General features: G+C 59.6%; 1 protein-coding gene across 1 annotated transcript in view; it reads right to left on the bottom strand.

The window, feature by feature from the left end:
• The window catches only part of SORCS2 (sortilin related VPS10 domain containing receptor 2), a 477,363-nt gene that overhangs the window by 255,988 nt on the left and 206,817 nt on the right, over positions 1-14,558 (bottom strand). The window lies entirely within an intron of this gene.

Genomic DNA, 14,558 nt, shown 5'->3' with positions numbered 1-14,558 from the left:
ACACTGCGATACTGCCCCACAAGGTCGTCCTGGAGAAGCGGTGACCGTATTCAAGGGGTGAACAACTAGCACAGGGCCCTGCGTGTCCTAGGGGGCTCTCAGCCAGGCATCTCCGTCCAGGCTCGTCAGTTGTTTCACAGACCCACCCTCACCTCCCAGAACAAAAGGGAAGCTCCCCCTGCGGCATCGGGGCTGCCTGGGAGGGGGCAGGGACAGTGGCTGGCGGCCCTTCCACCAGTAGAGGAAGTGCCTCGGCGCCCCCTCTCAGGAGGGGTCTTCTGGCCGTGCCCTGGTGAGCAGGGCCTGTGTGCCCCCAGCCAGCCAGTCTCCCAGCAGAGCCCGGGCCTGTCTAGCCCCACCCCACCCCCAGAGCAAGGCCCTCCTGTGCTCAGTAGCTCCCACGGCTCCCCAGTGCCCTGCCAGGCCCTTCTGGATGGAAGAAGGAGAGAATGACCTGGATCGGGAAGGCGGGGGCCCGTGCCTGGGAGCGTTCGGCCCGGTTTCCTCAGTGGGAGGACCAGTGTAACCCTAATCTCTGCTCCACTCCCCCGGCTGCCACGGGATCCAAGGAACCCAGTGTGTGGAGAGACGAGGAAGGCCGAGGGGCCCCAGGGAGCCGAGGCCGCGGGGCCTGGGGACTCAGAGGGCTGCTGCCTGGTGCATCCCTGGCCCCAGCTGTCTCTGTGACCTGCAGGTTCTTAAACCACCAGATCTCACCTTGAGATGGGGCACACGCCTCCCTCCGGGCTGCGGGGAGGACTTCCCAGGGGTGCACCCAGGCAGCTCAGCACAGCACCTGGCACAGGTAGGCCCGGCACAACCCCGTGGGCAGGACGGCTATCCCACAATCCTACATATGGAAATGGCAAAAGCCCTAGAACAGACAAAACGATTTTACAAAAGGAGAACTTCAGAGGACTTACACTGCCTGCTTTCAAGGTCTACTATAATCCAGACAGTACGGTACAGACAGGAGAATTGACGTATGGGTCCGTGGACAGAACAGACAGTCCAGAAATAGAGCCACCCGTATATGGTCAATTGAGTTTTTCACAAAGCTGCAGAGGTCACTCAACCGAGGAGATGGTGAAATGAGGTCATGCTGGAATAGGGTGAGCCCCCTACCCAATATGATTGGTGCCCTTCTAAGAAGGAGGAAAGCTGGGTAGACAGGCACACAGGGAGGAGGCCAGGTGAAGACGGAGGAAGAGATGGGGGTGATGCGTCTAGAAAGCAAAGATCGCCAGCAAAGCCCCCAGAGGCCCGGAACAGAGGCTCCCTCACAGCCTCAGAAGGAGCCAACCTTGCAGACACCCGGATCTCGGCCTTCTGGTCTCCACAACGGAAGACAATAAACTTCTGTCGCTCAAGCCCCCAGCTTGCTTTGTTATGCAGCCCAGGAAACTAACACAAGGACGGAGGGATGGAGAGGATGCCACAGGCTGGGTTCCGAGGAGAGAAATCGGGTCCTCCTGGGAGGTGGTCTGGAGAGCTGGGCGGAAGTGCGGCCACGCCACAGTCGAAATCTTCAGATCCCTTCCACGCCCCCCTCCCCCATCAACCTGGCTCCTCCCCACCATTTGCCTGGCATATTCTCAACTCGGAACCTCAAAGACCACCCAGAGGCTGCGAAGCCCACGCTTTCACGCCGGCCTGGACCTCCCCGCTGAGCCCCGACTGCCTGTCCCAAAGTCGCTCTCACCCTCGTCACCTCCATCCAGGGGTCACCATTTGCCGTCCCCCACCCCACCCCTCTCCTCCTGGGAGGAAGGCGTCCCCCCATCCCCTCCTCCCCTGTCTCACCACCCCGGGCGAAGGTCCTGTCCTCAGTGTCCCTTCCCCACCCTCCACGCCATGCCCTGGGTCAGGCACCTGCCTCTCACCTGGATGTCACAACAACAGGCCGACAGGTGTGCCTGCCTGGATCCGCCTCCCCCAGACCCGCTCCCAGCCGCTCAGGTCAAACGTGTGGCTGGCCCCTGGCTCCTCCCACTAACATTTCACATTCAAACCGGCAGCACATCCTATTGGCTCTAACTTCAAACAGATGCAGAATCCACGGCCGCCACCCACCCCTGCCACTCAGACCCTCACCTGGATCTCACCTGGGTCACTGCAGTGACCTCCAACTCCTCCTGACCGGCGTAGTCTCCTTGTTGTTCCTGCACCCACCTGCCACAGGGCCTTTGCACGGTCCCTCTGGAGCACGCTTTCCCCAGACACCCACCTGGTTCTCAGCCACACCTTCTCAAGGTTTTACCCTGATATTCTTGAATCACTGATCACCCCCGCTCCTGACCACCCCCATGTAATTTCCCTCCCCCTCACTCATCACCTCTTTCCATCTTACAACACCTCCTTATGTATTATAATTGTTATTTAATTTCTGCTTCCTCCCACTAGTTCCAGGAACATGGGGTTTTTCTGTCTGTTTCATTCATTCAAATGTCCCCAGTACTTAGAACAGCAGCACTGAGCCCACATTAGGGGCTCAGTACACAATTGCTGAATGTGCACCTGAAAGTAAAGCGAAAGAGACACGGTGTGGCCCGTCTGCCCTTCGGACCTTCTTATTTTCCCTCTTCTAACAGAGTAAGAGGAACTCTGCCCACATCACCAGCCTTCTCCCTGCGCCCGTGAGGATGAGATGACCTACTTCACCTGCCGGGAAGGCCCTGCCAGCTCCCCCAGGTGCCCCTCCTGCAGCCACCACCCGGGGCAGGCCGGCCGAGTGGGGCTTGTTATGTTAAGACCGTCCTGGAGCTGCAGCCTGGCCTGGGGAGGTGGCACGCTCCACCGGGCGGGAGGGTGCCCACGGGAAAGTACCTGTGCGAGCCGCGGGACGTGCCAGGAGGAACGAGGACTCGGGGAGGCGCACAGGACCACCCCGAGCGGCTGGGCACAGGGAGACCCTCAGCCAACACCGATGTCCTGGGCCCGCGAGGGAAGGTCTCCGGGCTCCGGAGGCTTGTGTGTCGAAGGCCCTGGCCATCAGAGTCCCACACACTTGTGTCTACCCCCGCCCCCCACGCTTCCTGGCTCCTCTGGCCTCCCTTCTTTATGCCCACCCACGCTGGGGGCTATGTCTTCACAGCCTACAGACAGGGGTCCTAAGTGCCTGGAGGTGGAGGCCACTGGGGCTGGAAGATCCAGTGCCTCCCAAGGCTTTGGGGTTGTGGGGACCAGGAACCAGGGGCTGCCCTTCAAAGGCCCCTGCCACGCAGGCCTGTGTGTCCTGAAGCCGAACTCCAAACCTACGAGACTCGCCAGGGGCTCAGAAGAGCTTCACAAACGCGTCTAGTGGCTGGCGTGTCACAGGTGCTCCAGCAACCCCCGGGTACCTCGCCCCAACCCCAGAGGCTCTCCGTGCAGGGGGGTCTCTGCCCCAGGCTGCCCAGGGCCAAGGCTGGATCCAAACCACAGCCAGTGTTTAAGGTCAAGGTCAGCAGTGCCCAGGACCCCTCTGCTGCGGATGGAATGAATCGTGTCCCCTAAAAGACAGGCTGAAGTCCTAACCCCAGGACCTATGAATGTGACCTTATTTTGGAAATAGAGCCTTTCTAGATGTAACTGGTTAAGATAAGGTCACATTGGACTCGAGTGGGCCCTACTCTGATGACTAATGTGCTTATAAGAGGAAATCTGGACAGAGATACACAGGGAGAAGGCCGTGTGATGACCGAGGCAGAGATTGGAGTGACAGCCACAAGCCAATGACGCCAAGAAAGAGGCAAGGAAGGACCCCTCCCCACCCCTCCCCACCCCGCAGCTCAGCCCGCCCAACACCTTGTCCTCAGACTCTGGCGGGGGCGTGGTCTCTTCCTCTGTTGTTACTGTGAAGCCGCGGCCCCAAGGGGGGCTCTCTGAGGGCAGCCGGTCCCCGGTGGGCACGTCAGGTTCAGCTGGAGCGGGAGATGCCGAGCCCACCCGCCCTCCACATCACGCGTCTGTGAAATGCCAATCACCCTGTAGCCGCTAGGGCCCGGGAACCACCCCTCCAAGAGCACATGCGTCTCAACGCGAGGGGCGGCGTGGGCGAGCTGACCCCGTCCTTGGGAAGTGGCGGGACAGGGCTGATCTGGGCTCGGCTGACTTCCGGTCCAGCTCCTCTCTGGGGCTCAGAAGATGCTCCGATGGCATCGCGGCATTCCCCACGGCTCAGCCCTGCTTAGGAATCCCACGGCCCCTCCCCCTGCCCTTGAACTCTGCCCGGCCCACCTACACACACACCCCTTTTGGCTCAGGTACGAGTCCTGGCCTCCCACTCAGCTCGCTGGCAGCCCTCCCCTCGCCCTGGCCGCCTCCACTCCCTGCCCGGCTCTGCACGCCACCCCGGGCCTTTGTGCTGCGGAGGCCTGGCTGTGGGGCTGGCCCGGCTTCCCGGGGGCTCTCTGGCGGGCTGGGGTGCTCTCCTGGAGGACACCCTGACCCTGGCCCTGGGCTCCCCGCCCATGCCCGTCACCTGGGCGCCCTCTGTCCCCAGACCTCACAGAGACGGTACTTGGGTCAATCTGACCTCCACCTCTCGGAAGCAACAACGACCCTTGTGAGGGCGCTCGCTGGCTCCGGAGGCCCATCCGCCTCACGCCCTCGTCCCCTGGCCTGGCCGCTGCGCCCACAGGAGCGCGCACCCACCACCGGCCTCTGCCCCCGCCACGCCTCCCCCGCTGCGGAGCCTCCCCTGGGTGCTCACTGCCTCCAAGCACTGTGCTCATGCCACCTTCCCAGAGGGCCACGCGGGCCGCCTCTGGGAAGGTGGCCTCATTTCCACCTGGCGTTAGAAGGGTCATTGGCATGGTTTGTCCCCAGGACTTGAATATCCGCTCCTCATTCATCTACTTCCCTGTTAAGCCCCAGCTCACAGCAGGGGCTGCAAAAATACACGGGAAATGAGTGATTGCGTGAACCCCACCCCTGGGTCCCAGCATGGCCAGGCAGGTTCTGGGCAGGGACAGGAATGTCACCCAGAAGAGGCAGGAAGGGCCAAGAGGAAGAGAGGTGGCCCTGGGAGGGGCGAGGGGGTGTCAGCATCGGGCAGGGCCGCGGCAGAACCAAGGGAAGGGCTGGGAAAGGCGGGCGCGCTGTGCTCAGAGATTCCACAACACGGGCTGGGGAGCTCCGCCGGGCTGCAGCCTCTGTCACTCTGCGTGGGCAGAAGAGCGAGCAGGTGTCACCATGTACCTGGGGACAGCTCCTTCCGGCCCACACGGCAGGGCGGCTTTGGGGGCTGGTGGTGAAATGGCGGTCAGGGGGCTGGGCGAAGTGCTGAGAAACGGGCCGTGTTTTCCGTCCTTTGAGGCATCAGAACCTTCCTGGTTCCCTCCCTCTCCAAGCTGGTCCTCCTGGAAGCAGGCGGCCAGCAAGCTCCATCCCCACCTCCTGTGCGTCCCCTCCTGACCTCGGTTCGACATAAGGGTCCCACCCATGAAACACCCCCGACTCGCCCCCCAGTCCCAGTGGGACCAGGCTTATCTCTACTTGGGAAGAAAAAGTAAATAACTTCCAGAGAAATTCTTTTAAACAAGTGGAATTTATAAAAAATACAGCGATCGCTGCCGTTTGTTGGACCGTGGGTGGAGGATGAACGCCGGGCACATCACTTCCAGCACTTTCCGCAGGGTGACATCAGAGCCGTGTGGAGCAGCGCTGCCACGTCGGTGCCTGGCGCATCTGCTCAGCACACACGGACCCCATGCCCCAGGAAGCACAGAAGTGCTCCAAGAACGGTGGACGCACATCAGAGACACACAGGCAAGTTCAAAGGGACCCACTGATCTGATCTGAAGCCATTTAGGCATCAGAGAAATGGTAGTCATGGATTATAATCTATTAAATAAAATAACATTCACGAGTCCATAGAGGAAGGAAGGAAGGAAGGGAGGGAGGGAGGGAGGGAGGAAGGAAGGAAGGAAGGAAGTGGGGGAGAGAAGGAAAAACTCTTTTTTTACAGAAGAATTCCAACATAAATACAGAGGGAAGATGGGGTTAGCAAATGATCAGTGATGCTAACAGTGGATAAACATTTTGGTGAGAACAGAATAGTTACATACTCTCAAAGTACCTTTCTAAATATTATTAATTACAAAAAGAAACAGTAACTTCACAGGGGAAGAAACAGGCAGATCTTCAGCAAGTGACCCCAGATCAGCAGTACTGTGCTGGTTCACAACCACTCTTCTCACGTGGCACACAGAGGGATCCTGCCACATCTGACTGTGAGGAAACCTGGGCAGACCAAGCGGAGGGCATTCTGTAAAATAACCCGCCTGGACTCCGGTGTCACAAAAGACACGTGAAAGCTGACCGAGGAGCCATGGCGAGCATGCACAGCCTGTGACCCTGGAGCTGGGACACGGACGCAGAGCAGACCTGGGGCCACTGTGCAGTTTGAACATGGGCTACAGGTTAAACAATAGTGCTGTGTCAACGTTACAATCCTTGATGTTGATAAAGGCACTGTGATTATCCGAGAAAATGTGCTTGTCCTCAGGAAACACACACTGGTAGTTGGTTGTAATGGGCCACGACATCTCCATACTCTCAACGGGTTAGGAAAAAAGTATCTGTACATATAAATGCACGAGGACGGATGGGTGGATGAGAGGAAAGCGGGGAGGGGAAACCACAAAGCCAGTGGGGCAAACATGCCTCAGTGACGGGTGGCCAGGAGTTCCTTGCTCTATTTTTGCAATGGTTCTCTAAGTTTGAAATTACACCAGAATAAAACACAGCCTCCCCCAAACAAAGCACACGTGGAGCAACGAGAACTCTCCGAACGCTGCTGAGTGGGGACTGGTACAACCACCGTGGGAATTTCCGTGTGCCGTGGAAATCCATCATCTACTGGATGTCTGCCCGCTGATCCCCGCAATTCCGCTCCTTGAGAAAATCCAGCAGAGGTGGGGACACGCGCGCCCCTAGATGTGCACAGAAATGTTCGGAGTGGCACCGTCCACGCCAGCCCCAAACTGGACATGACTCAAATGCCCACGAGGGTAGAGACTAGATTAATAAATTGTGAATTCACCCAACAGATTCTGCACAGAAATGAGGGCCCGCCCAGCAGCACGGATGGATCTCATAGGCGCAATATTGCAACTTGGAAGCCAGACACGAAACAGTCCGGTTCCAGGCAGGGGTCGGGGCAAGGGTGGCCGGAGGGTGCACTGGGGGCTGCCTGGCATTGACACTCCGTCTGGATCTGTGTGCTGCCTCGGTTTGTGGATCTCCACTGAGCTGAGCACTTAGAATCTGTGTCTTCTCCTGTATACATGCAATTTTTTGGGGGGGGGGGTACGCGGGCCTCTCACTGTTGTGGCCTCTCCCGTTGCAGAGCACACGCTCCGTACGTGCAGGCTCAGCGGCCGTGGCTCACAGGGCCCAGCCGTTCCGCGGCATGTGGGATCTTCCCGGACCGGGGCAAGAACCCACGTCCCCTGCATCGGCAGGTGGACTCTCAACCACTGTGCCACCAGGGAAGCCCCTACATGCAACTTTTTAATAAAAATTTAAAAATTAGGGGGAATTCCCTGGCAGTCCAGTGGTTAGGACTCTGCACGTTCACTGCCTGTGGCCCAGGTTCGATCCCTGGTCAGGGAACTAAGATCCCGCAAGCCGCACTGCACGGCCGTAAATAAATAAATGAATGAATAAATAAATAAATAAAAATTAAAAAAAAATTAGAAAGCCCAAGAGAAAAGTCTCCTATATACTTTTTTAAAATGAAAAACAATTCTGTGTTTCATCAGTGAGGAGAAGGTTCTGGGCCTCTGGGAAGGGCAGCATTGGGGGAGGAGACCAAGGCAGCAGTGCTAAGGGCTAAGCAGGAGGTCAGGGGCTGCCTGGCCAGGGCCCTGGCACAGGCTGGTCCAGGCCACGGGGCAGGGCCTCCTGCCGGCCGGTTCCAGTGCCCACAGTCCTCGTAGGATGCCAGTGGGCGCTCGGGAATCTCAGGCGATGCACTGAATGAAGAGCAGACACCCGGAAAGTGTGTTGAAGGGTCTGTCCCCGGGAACAGGAGATGGGGCACCCGCACCTCCAGCCCCACCTTTTCCCATGAAACCCGGGAGCCGGGCAGCCGCTCGCCTAGGCTCACTTCACCCCAAAGGCCGTCCCTCCTCTGGTCCAAGGGAAGCACAGTCCCAGGGCCGGTGGGAAGAGCTCAGCAGATCCTGGTTTCCACGTGCTCTTCTCAGCCCCGCACCCCAAAGGAAGGCCAATGGAAGGAACCGGCCACATCCCTCCACCGAGGCTGCCGCAGCCTCAGGCCCCAAGGCCTGGCCCACGTAGCTGGGCGTGCGCAGCGCCCCCTCTGAACACCCAGAGCCCCAGACTCTGAGACAGGGCACCACGCAGGGGGCTCACACCCACCGAGGGACTTGGGCGGCCCCAGGGGAGCCCCTACCCCCAGGCCCCTGACCCGTCCACCCCGGGAAGGCCCCATGGGGGCGTTGAGCTGTGTGGAAATCAGGCCAAAGACAAGGCCAGCACCGGAATTCTCCATTTTAATGAACAGGTCCAGCTCAGGACACCTGTGTGTATCTCCCCAGCGCTGACTCTCTTGCTTGATAATTCATTTAAAAACTAAGGAAGAAAAATGATAAGATAAAGAGTGACACGGGAATGAAAGAAATTCCTTTCATGTATGTGCACTTGCAACCAGCACTTTCATATCAACTGTGGACCAGCCCACATTCAGCAAGTTTCCAGAAGGAAGAAACTGGGCCCAGGGACCCGTTTTCTGGTGCCTTCCTCATACGTGGCTATCCTGGGTGGCCAATGGCCACCCCCCGGCCCCTGGGAGGCCCTCATCTCCCCGAATCCCACAGGAACCCTGCCGCCGCCCAGCACACTGCCCCGACTCCCCATCACTGTGCTGTGGCTGACGGTGCGTGGGGCCTGGCGGTGGCCTCTGGTGCCCCCTCTACACCTTGCTGACGGGTCCTGACTGGGGTGAGCAGTGGCAGGGCCGACTGCGGGTGGAGAGGGGCCGTCAGGGCCGGAGGCCCATCCCCCTTGTCAAACAGCTGGGAGGGCGGGGCTTGGTCTCATCCACGGGCACCACCGCTTGCTCAGGCCAGACCTCACTGCTCACTGCTCAAGCTGGGGTCCTGGGGGCGGCCTCACAGGAGCATATGATGTGTGAGTGTCCGTGGACCTTTCTGGGGAGGAGGCTGGCTCTTTGACTAAATGCTCCAAGGGGTTCTTGGGCTCAGCGCAGTTCTCTGATGCCCCTGCCCACTGCGGGACCCTCTCCCTATACCCCAAACTCTAGGCTGCCCTGGTGATAGGCAGAAGGAAAGCCTGTGCTGTGCTCTAAGTAGGGAGAGGAAGATGTGACACGTACGAGCCCACGGGGACAGCCCAGGGGGTCAGGTGACGGTAAGCAGATCCCGCCACCCGTTGGAGCCTCGGTTTTCCGATCTGTAGAATAGGGGTGATCACACCTGTCTCATGGGGGTGCTGAGCCAGACCAATAGAGGAGATGTCCATGAGCTCCTTTCCCCCAAGAACCAGCATCCATCCGTCTGCTGGGGCCAGCAAGACCCAGCTCAGTGTCCCCAGCAGAGTCTGGCTGTGCAGGCACTGAATAAACTGCAAGCTTCCTCCTTGCTGTGTTTTCATTCTCATGAAGCCCTGGTCCAGGAGCTGCTGCAGCGCCGCCTCTTTCTGGCCTCGCCCAGGCGTCTCCTCCTCCAGGAAGCCTTCCTGAGGCTCTCAGCCCGGTTTAGGCGCCCACTGTGGTTTCCCCTCATGCCATATTTTCATCATCGGTCCCCCCAGCACCCTGTGAGCCCCTCTGGGGTGGCCACGGGGCGTGACCCCCACTGTGTCTCACGCCCAGCACAGGGTTAGCACACAGTAGGTGCTGAAACATTCGTGGGACACACACACGAGTGTTTCAGCTGAGGCCTGGCCTGGAGAGGCCCAGCGGTCACTTTCAGATGAATTCTCTGGAGGAAGAGGGGCGCCCAGGCCTGGGTTAAGAGACCTGAGTGGGCACTCTTTTCTGAGAAGGCAAACCTGGGCTCTTAGGTAACTCTCCTGGGCCCCGCCATCACCCCAGGAAGACAGGTGCACTCGGCCTGAGTTTTCAGACTCAAGGCAGGTGCTTGTTGGCTGGGGCTGGGCCCACTGGTCCACTGGTCAGCCCTGTCCAAGTCCAAGAGGAAGACCCCGTCCAAGATGGTGATCATACTGGCCCACTGGCCTCAGGGCCCGGACATGGGCGGGAGAAGGCAGCTCATGCCAGGTTCCCAAACATGGATGCCTTGTGATGGAAGGACTTGGAAATTGTTGGACTGTGTATGAGTCACATCTCCGGGAACAGCCCTAGAGGCTGTTGGTCTGCTGGTGCGTGTCCCTTCTCTGGGACGGGGGGGACTGCAGCCCCTCCTCTGGCCTGGCCGGGGGACACCTGCTGACAGTTGCACGGCAGATCTCAGCTTCCTGGGACATCACTGGCCACACATGGCGGCCTGTGAGAGCCCAGGAGGGCTGAGCACCATGTCTCACAGGTGCCCCATCCATGCAGAGCTGAGATGCCATCCCATCACCGTCCCCCCAACCCAAAGCAACCTGAAGTGGGCAGTCAGGGCAGGGTCTCCACATGCCCCTCCCTCTGCCCGCCCCAAAACCAGGTCTGGGAACCATCTGCTCCCACCAACCCACTTCAGAGCTGTGACTGCACATAAGCCCAGCCACACACCCGGGCACGCAGGTCATCCAAGGACGGTGACCACCGATCACCTACCGAGGGCTTCCCGCCTGCCCCTGCGGGGCACTGCCCCGAGAGCTCTGCCTGGCTTCACTCCTCACCCTCCACAACCACCCTGAGGGAGGCACCATTGTCACCTCATTTCATAGAGGTGGAAACAGGGACCAGAGAGGTTCAGTAACTGGCCCAAGGTCACACAGCCAGTAGGCAATGAAGCCAGGAGTCCAGCCCAGGCAGGAGCAGGCTCCAGGGCCTGTGTTCCTGACCCTCACACCCGCTGGTAGAGTTCAAGGCCTGACTCCACCAGTCCACGGCCTCTGCCTCCGTGTCCCATCCCTGAATGGACGCTCCCACCTCCAGGGCCCTCAGCAGGACCAATGACAGCGCAGGAGAGGGGTCGGCTTGGTGGCTGCACCGCCAAGGATGGGGGCTTTAAAGCTTCTTCCTCCCACTGGGCACGTCTTTCTGCGTCTCTAGGTTGCCTCTTAAAATGTGTTTCATTGTTTTCTTTTTGCAAATCCTCCTCCTAAGACGCACTGAGATTTCCCGATCGGATACGGCTGATTTACTTTCCCCGAATGAGCATCTTAGCCACTCCCTGCTGTTTTCTTATTGTTTCCCTCATCAAATTTCTTTTCGATTAGAAAGCTGGGGGCCGGGTAAATGACCTGATGGCTGCTGCTGAGGCCACAAGAGCGAGCGCGCAGGGGCGCCAGGATGCCTGGTCGCGGGGAGCCCGCCAAGGTCTCTGCCGGGCGGATGGAGGGCACCGGGGAGTACTCGCTCAGCCTGGGCGCTCGTGACCGCACCATCACCCCCAGACCTCTAAGCACGGCGTGTGTTGTAGGCGTGTGTCTGTGCACACACTCACGTGTGCACAGTTTGTGCAGAGCCCCGAGTCAGGGCTGGGCCAGCCCCATCTCACCACACCCCGGGGGGTGGGGGAAGCAGGCCAGCCCTTCATGTTCCTTCCTCTGCCTTAATCTCCTTGTCTGGGAGATGGCCCCGGCAACCCCCAAAACGAATCCCGGCAGTGGAAGTGCGTCACAAGCCAGCCCCCCGGCTCGCTGGGACCAGTGCAGTCGACACCACTGACCCGGGTCTTGCTTCCTGCATGGCTCCGCCTCACCCCATCTGTCCTCATCTTCATCTCAGTGACCCAGGCCTCTGCGAGGGTCCCTCCTTCCTGCGGACCTCCGTCCCCATGTCACCTCCCAGTGAGGTCAGGTCTGGTCTGGTGCCCAGCTCGACACTTCCTAGCCCTGCTCGCAGCTCAGCCTCTACCTTAGCTGTTACCACCCTGGGACCGCCTGTTGATTTCACTTGCCTGTATCGTCGGCGGTTTGTCTCCCCTCGGGCAACATGACCCCCCGGGGGGCAGGGATTTCTGCCTCAGTGGTCCTCGATGTGTTCCCCTCTCCCAAGACAGAGCCAGCTGAGACCCGGGCCCCGCGTTTGTCGGGCGAATTCATGAACGCTACGTGACCATCTTCAGCCTAAACCTCCCTCTGCCCTGCGCTTTCTGGGCAGGGACCACCAGGGCTGAGCATCTCCGTGAAGTCAGGCGGTCCTGAAAAGGTCCAGCCACGGCCAGACCCCTCAGGTATAAAATATGGACAATCCGTCCTTCAGTTAACGAAAGTGAATCAGTTCTCCTCAATCCCAGCTGCCTTTCCAGGGGCGCTATGAAAACAAGAGCAACCTCCATGGCCTGGGGGGAGGCCGTGGCCAGATGGGCTGCGTCCCGAGGACCCACGGCTGCCAGCTGGCCCGGGCCTGGGTGTGCACAGGAACTTGCTTCCTTCCCAGACAGCCCTCCAAGCAGATCCCCAGGCGCGTGTGCCCTTGCCACTCTCTGCCAGCATCCGTACTCATCCCCGGCATCACGGTCACTGTCAAAGGCTGCTGGGTCCCTGAATCCGGGCGCACTCCAGCTCCTGGCCCCTCCCCACCTTCCCACCCCACTGCTATCCCCACTTGTCCTCACTTAGACACTCTGGCCCATCCCACCCCCGCAGGAGCTCAGGGGTGGTGACAGATGGTGGGCCAGGGCCAGAGGCTACACTGGACTTGAGTCACTGTTAGTTTTGCTTCACTCCCTGCCGGGTTCGAACGTTGCTAAGGGAGGGATGTTACAGATGCCCAGCCCAGCAGGCTCAAATCTCTGTGGCCCAGAAAGGGATGGGGCTCTATCTGGGCCCCGCCGTGGGGTTCAGGTCCCAAGCTTAAGCTTCGATTGCACTTAGGGTCTGGCTCCGATGCAGGGGCTGGGGTGAGAAACAGCTGCATCCGACCCATCAGAGACCCGCAGGGGCCCGAGTGCCCCCCTCCACACACACGAGGATTTGCTCTTCCCTTCCCAAGAGGCCCCCGACACTGACACAGTTGCCCGTAACACTACCCTGGAGGCCCAGTCTATGCCAGCCCTCGCCTCAGGACAGCCAGGACTCTCCAAGCCCAGGCGCTACTGTGGGGGCCGTGCTGGCAGCAGGCGGCATCCGTCATGCCAGGCCCAGAAATGGCCCCATTTCCCCCATCTCCTATCACCATGGAGACCTCCCTTGTCTGGACGGCCCAGCTTCCATGGACCAACCCCGCCACCCTGGGAAGGCTGCCCTCATCACCCCGTTGCTCTGAAACCCCCCAGATTCACCGTGTCCCCACTGTCGCTGGGGCCGGGCCTGATTTAGCCCAATGGGACATTTCTGGAACAGTCACGGAGTCTTTGGGGCCACTCGGCAGAGCAGAGAGAGGTCAGGCTGTGCAGAGGGGCCCGTTCAAGCCTGGCTTCACCACTCACTGCTGTGTGACCTTGGGCAAGTTCCTTAACAAGTCTGAGCCTCAGTTTCCCTGTGCATACAACTTGTATAATAAAGGTACCCCTCCTGTGACACCTGCTGGAGGATTTATCGAGGTGCCACATCAGAGCTGGGCACACACGGCTGCAGATGCCTGTGTTACCCCATCGAGTTATGACACCAACCCCTGCCTGAGCTGAACGTTTGCAAGCCCCTACAGCTTGGAGAACACTGGAAGTCAGGCCAAGGCACGCCGCCCAGAGGGAAACCCGGGCCCGAGATCACCAGGCTGGCCTTAAAGAATCTGTTGGTCAGATGTCCTGGCCACTCCCAGAAATCCGTTCCACTGAGTCAAGTCTAAATGCTGAGGTTGGTGGGGAGATTCTGACGGACACAGGAATGGTGGGTAGTGGGTAAAGAGAGAGAGGAAGCGAAGGAGACAGAGAGACAAAGAAGGAATCTTCCCGTCTCAGTGAAGTAGCCTGTTTTCCCTCCAGAAAGTGGCATGTGCAACACTTTGAAAACATATGCTTGATAACTGACCCCCGAGGGCCTCGCCCAGGTCAGCCGTGTGTGCTGGGAAGGTCCTTTCCAGAGGAAACCCCAGTGGCAAGGCCCGCACAGCCCTTCCAGTTCTCCACTGGCTCGGGGGCACCCATGGGCCGGCCCCAGGATCCAAGCATGCGCTCGCTGGCCGTGGGAAAAGAGGCCCCGGGAATAGCAGGGTCGACCCTGAGATCTCTCCCTGAGATAAACTGGGCCCCGGTCCCCAGCCGCAGCTCCTCAACCATCTTCCCGAGTCTGCGGCCAGACGAGTGAGATGCTTCCTGCTGAGGGACAAAAGCTACAGCGCTGAAAACCACCACGCTACCCCTTCCTGGGTCCCGCGGGGAAAGGGCAGGGTTGCCCCACTGTGGACCTGGGCTGTGGGCCCGACTCTCGGGACCGGACCACCGCTCCTCTGTACCTCAGTTTCCCTTCTGTAACCGGAAGAGGTTGGATGAGATGGGGACAGAGCACAAACACCCCAGGGCCGGGGGGTG

Source organism: Lagenorhynchus albirostris, chromosome 4, assembly GCF_949774975.1.
Source record: "Lagenorhynchus albirostris chromosome 4, mLagAlb1.1, whole genome shotgun sequence".
NCBI lineage: Eukaryota > Metazoa > Chordata > Mammalia > Artiodactyla > Delphinidae > Lagenorhynchus > Lagenorhynchus albirostris.
This window is presented reverse-complemented; position numbering and strand designations above follow the sequence as displayed.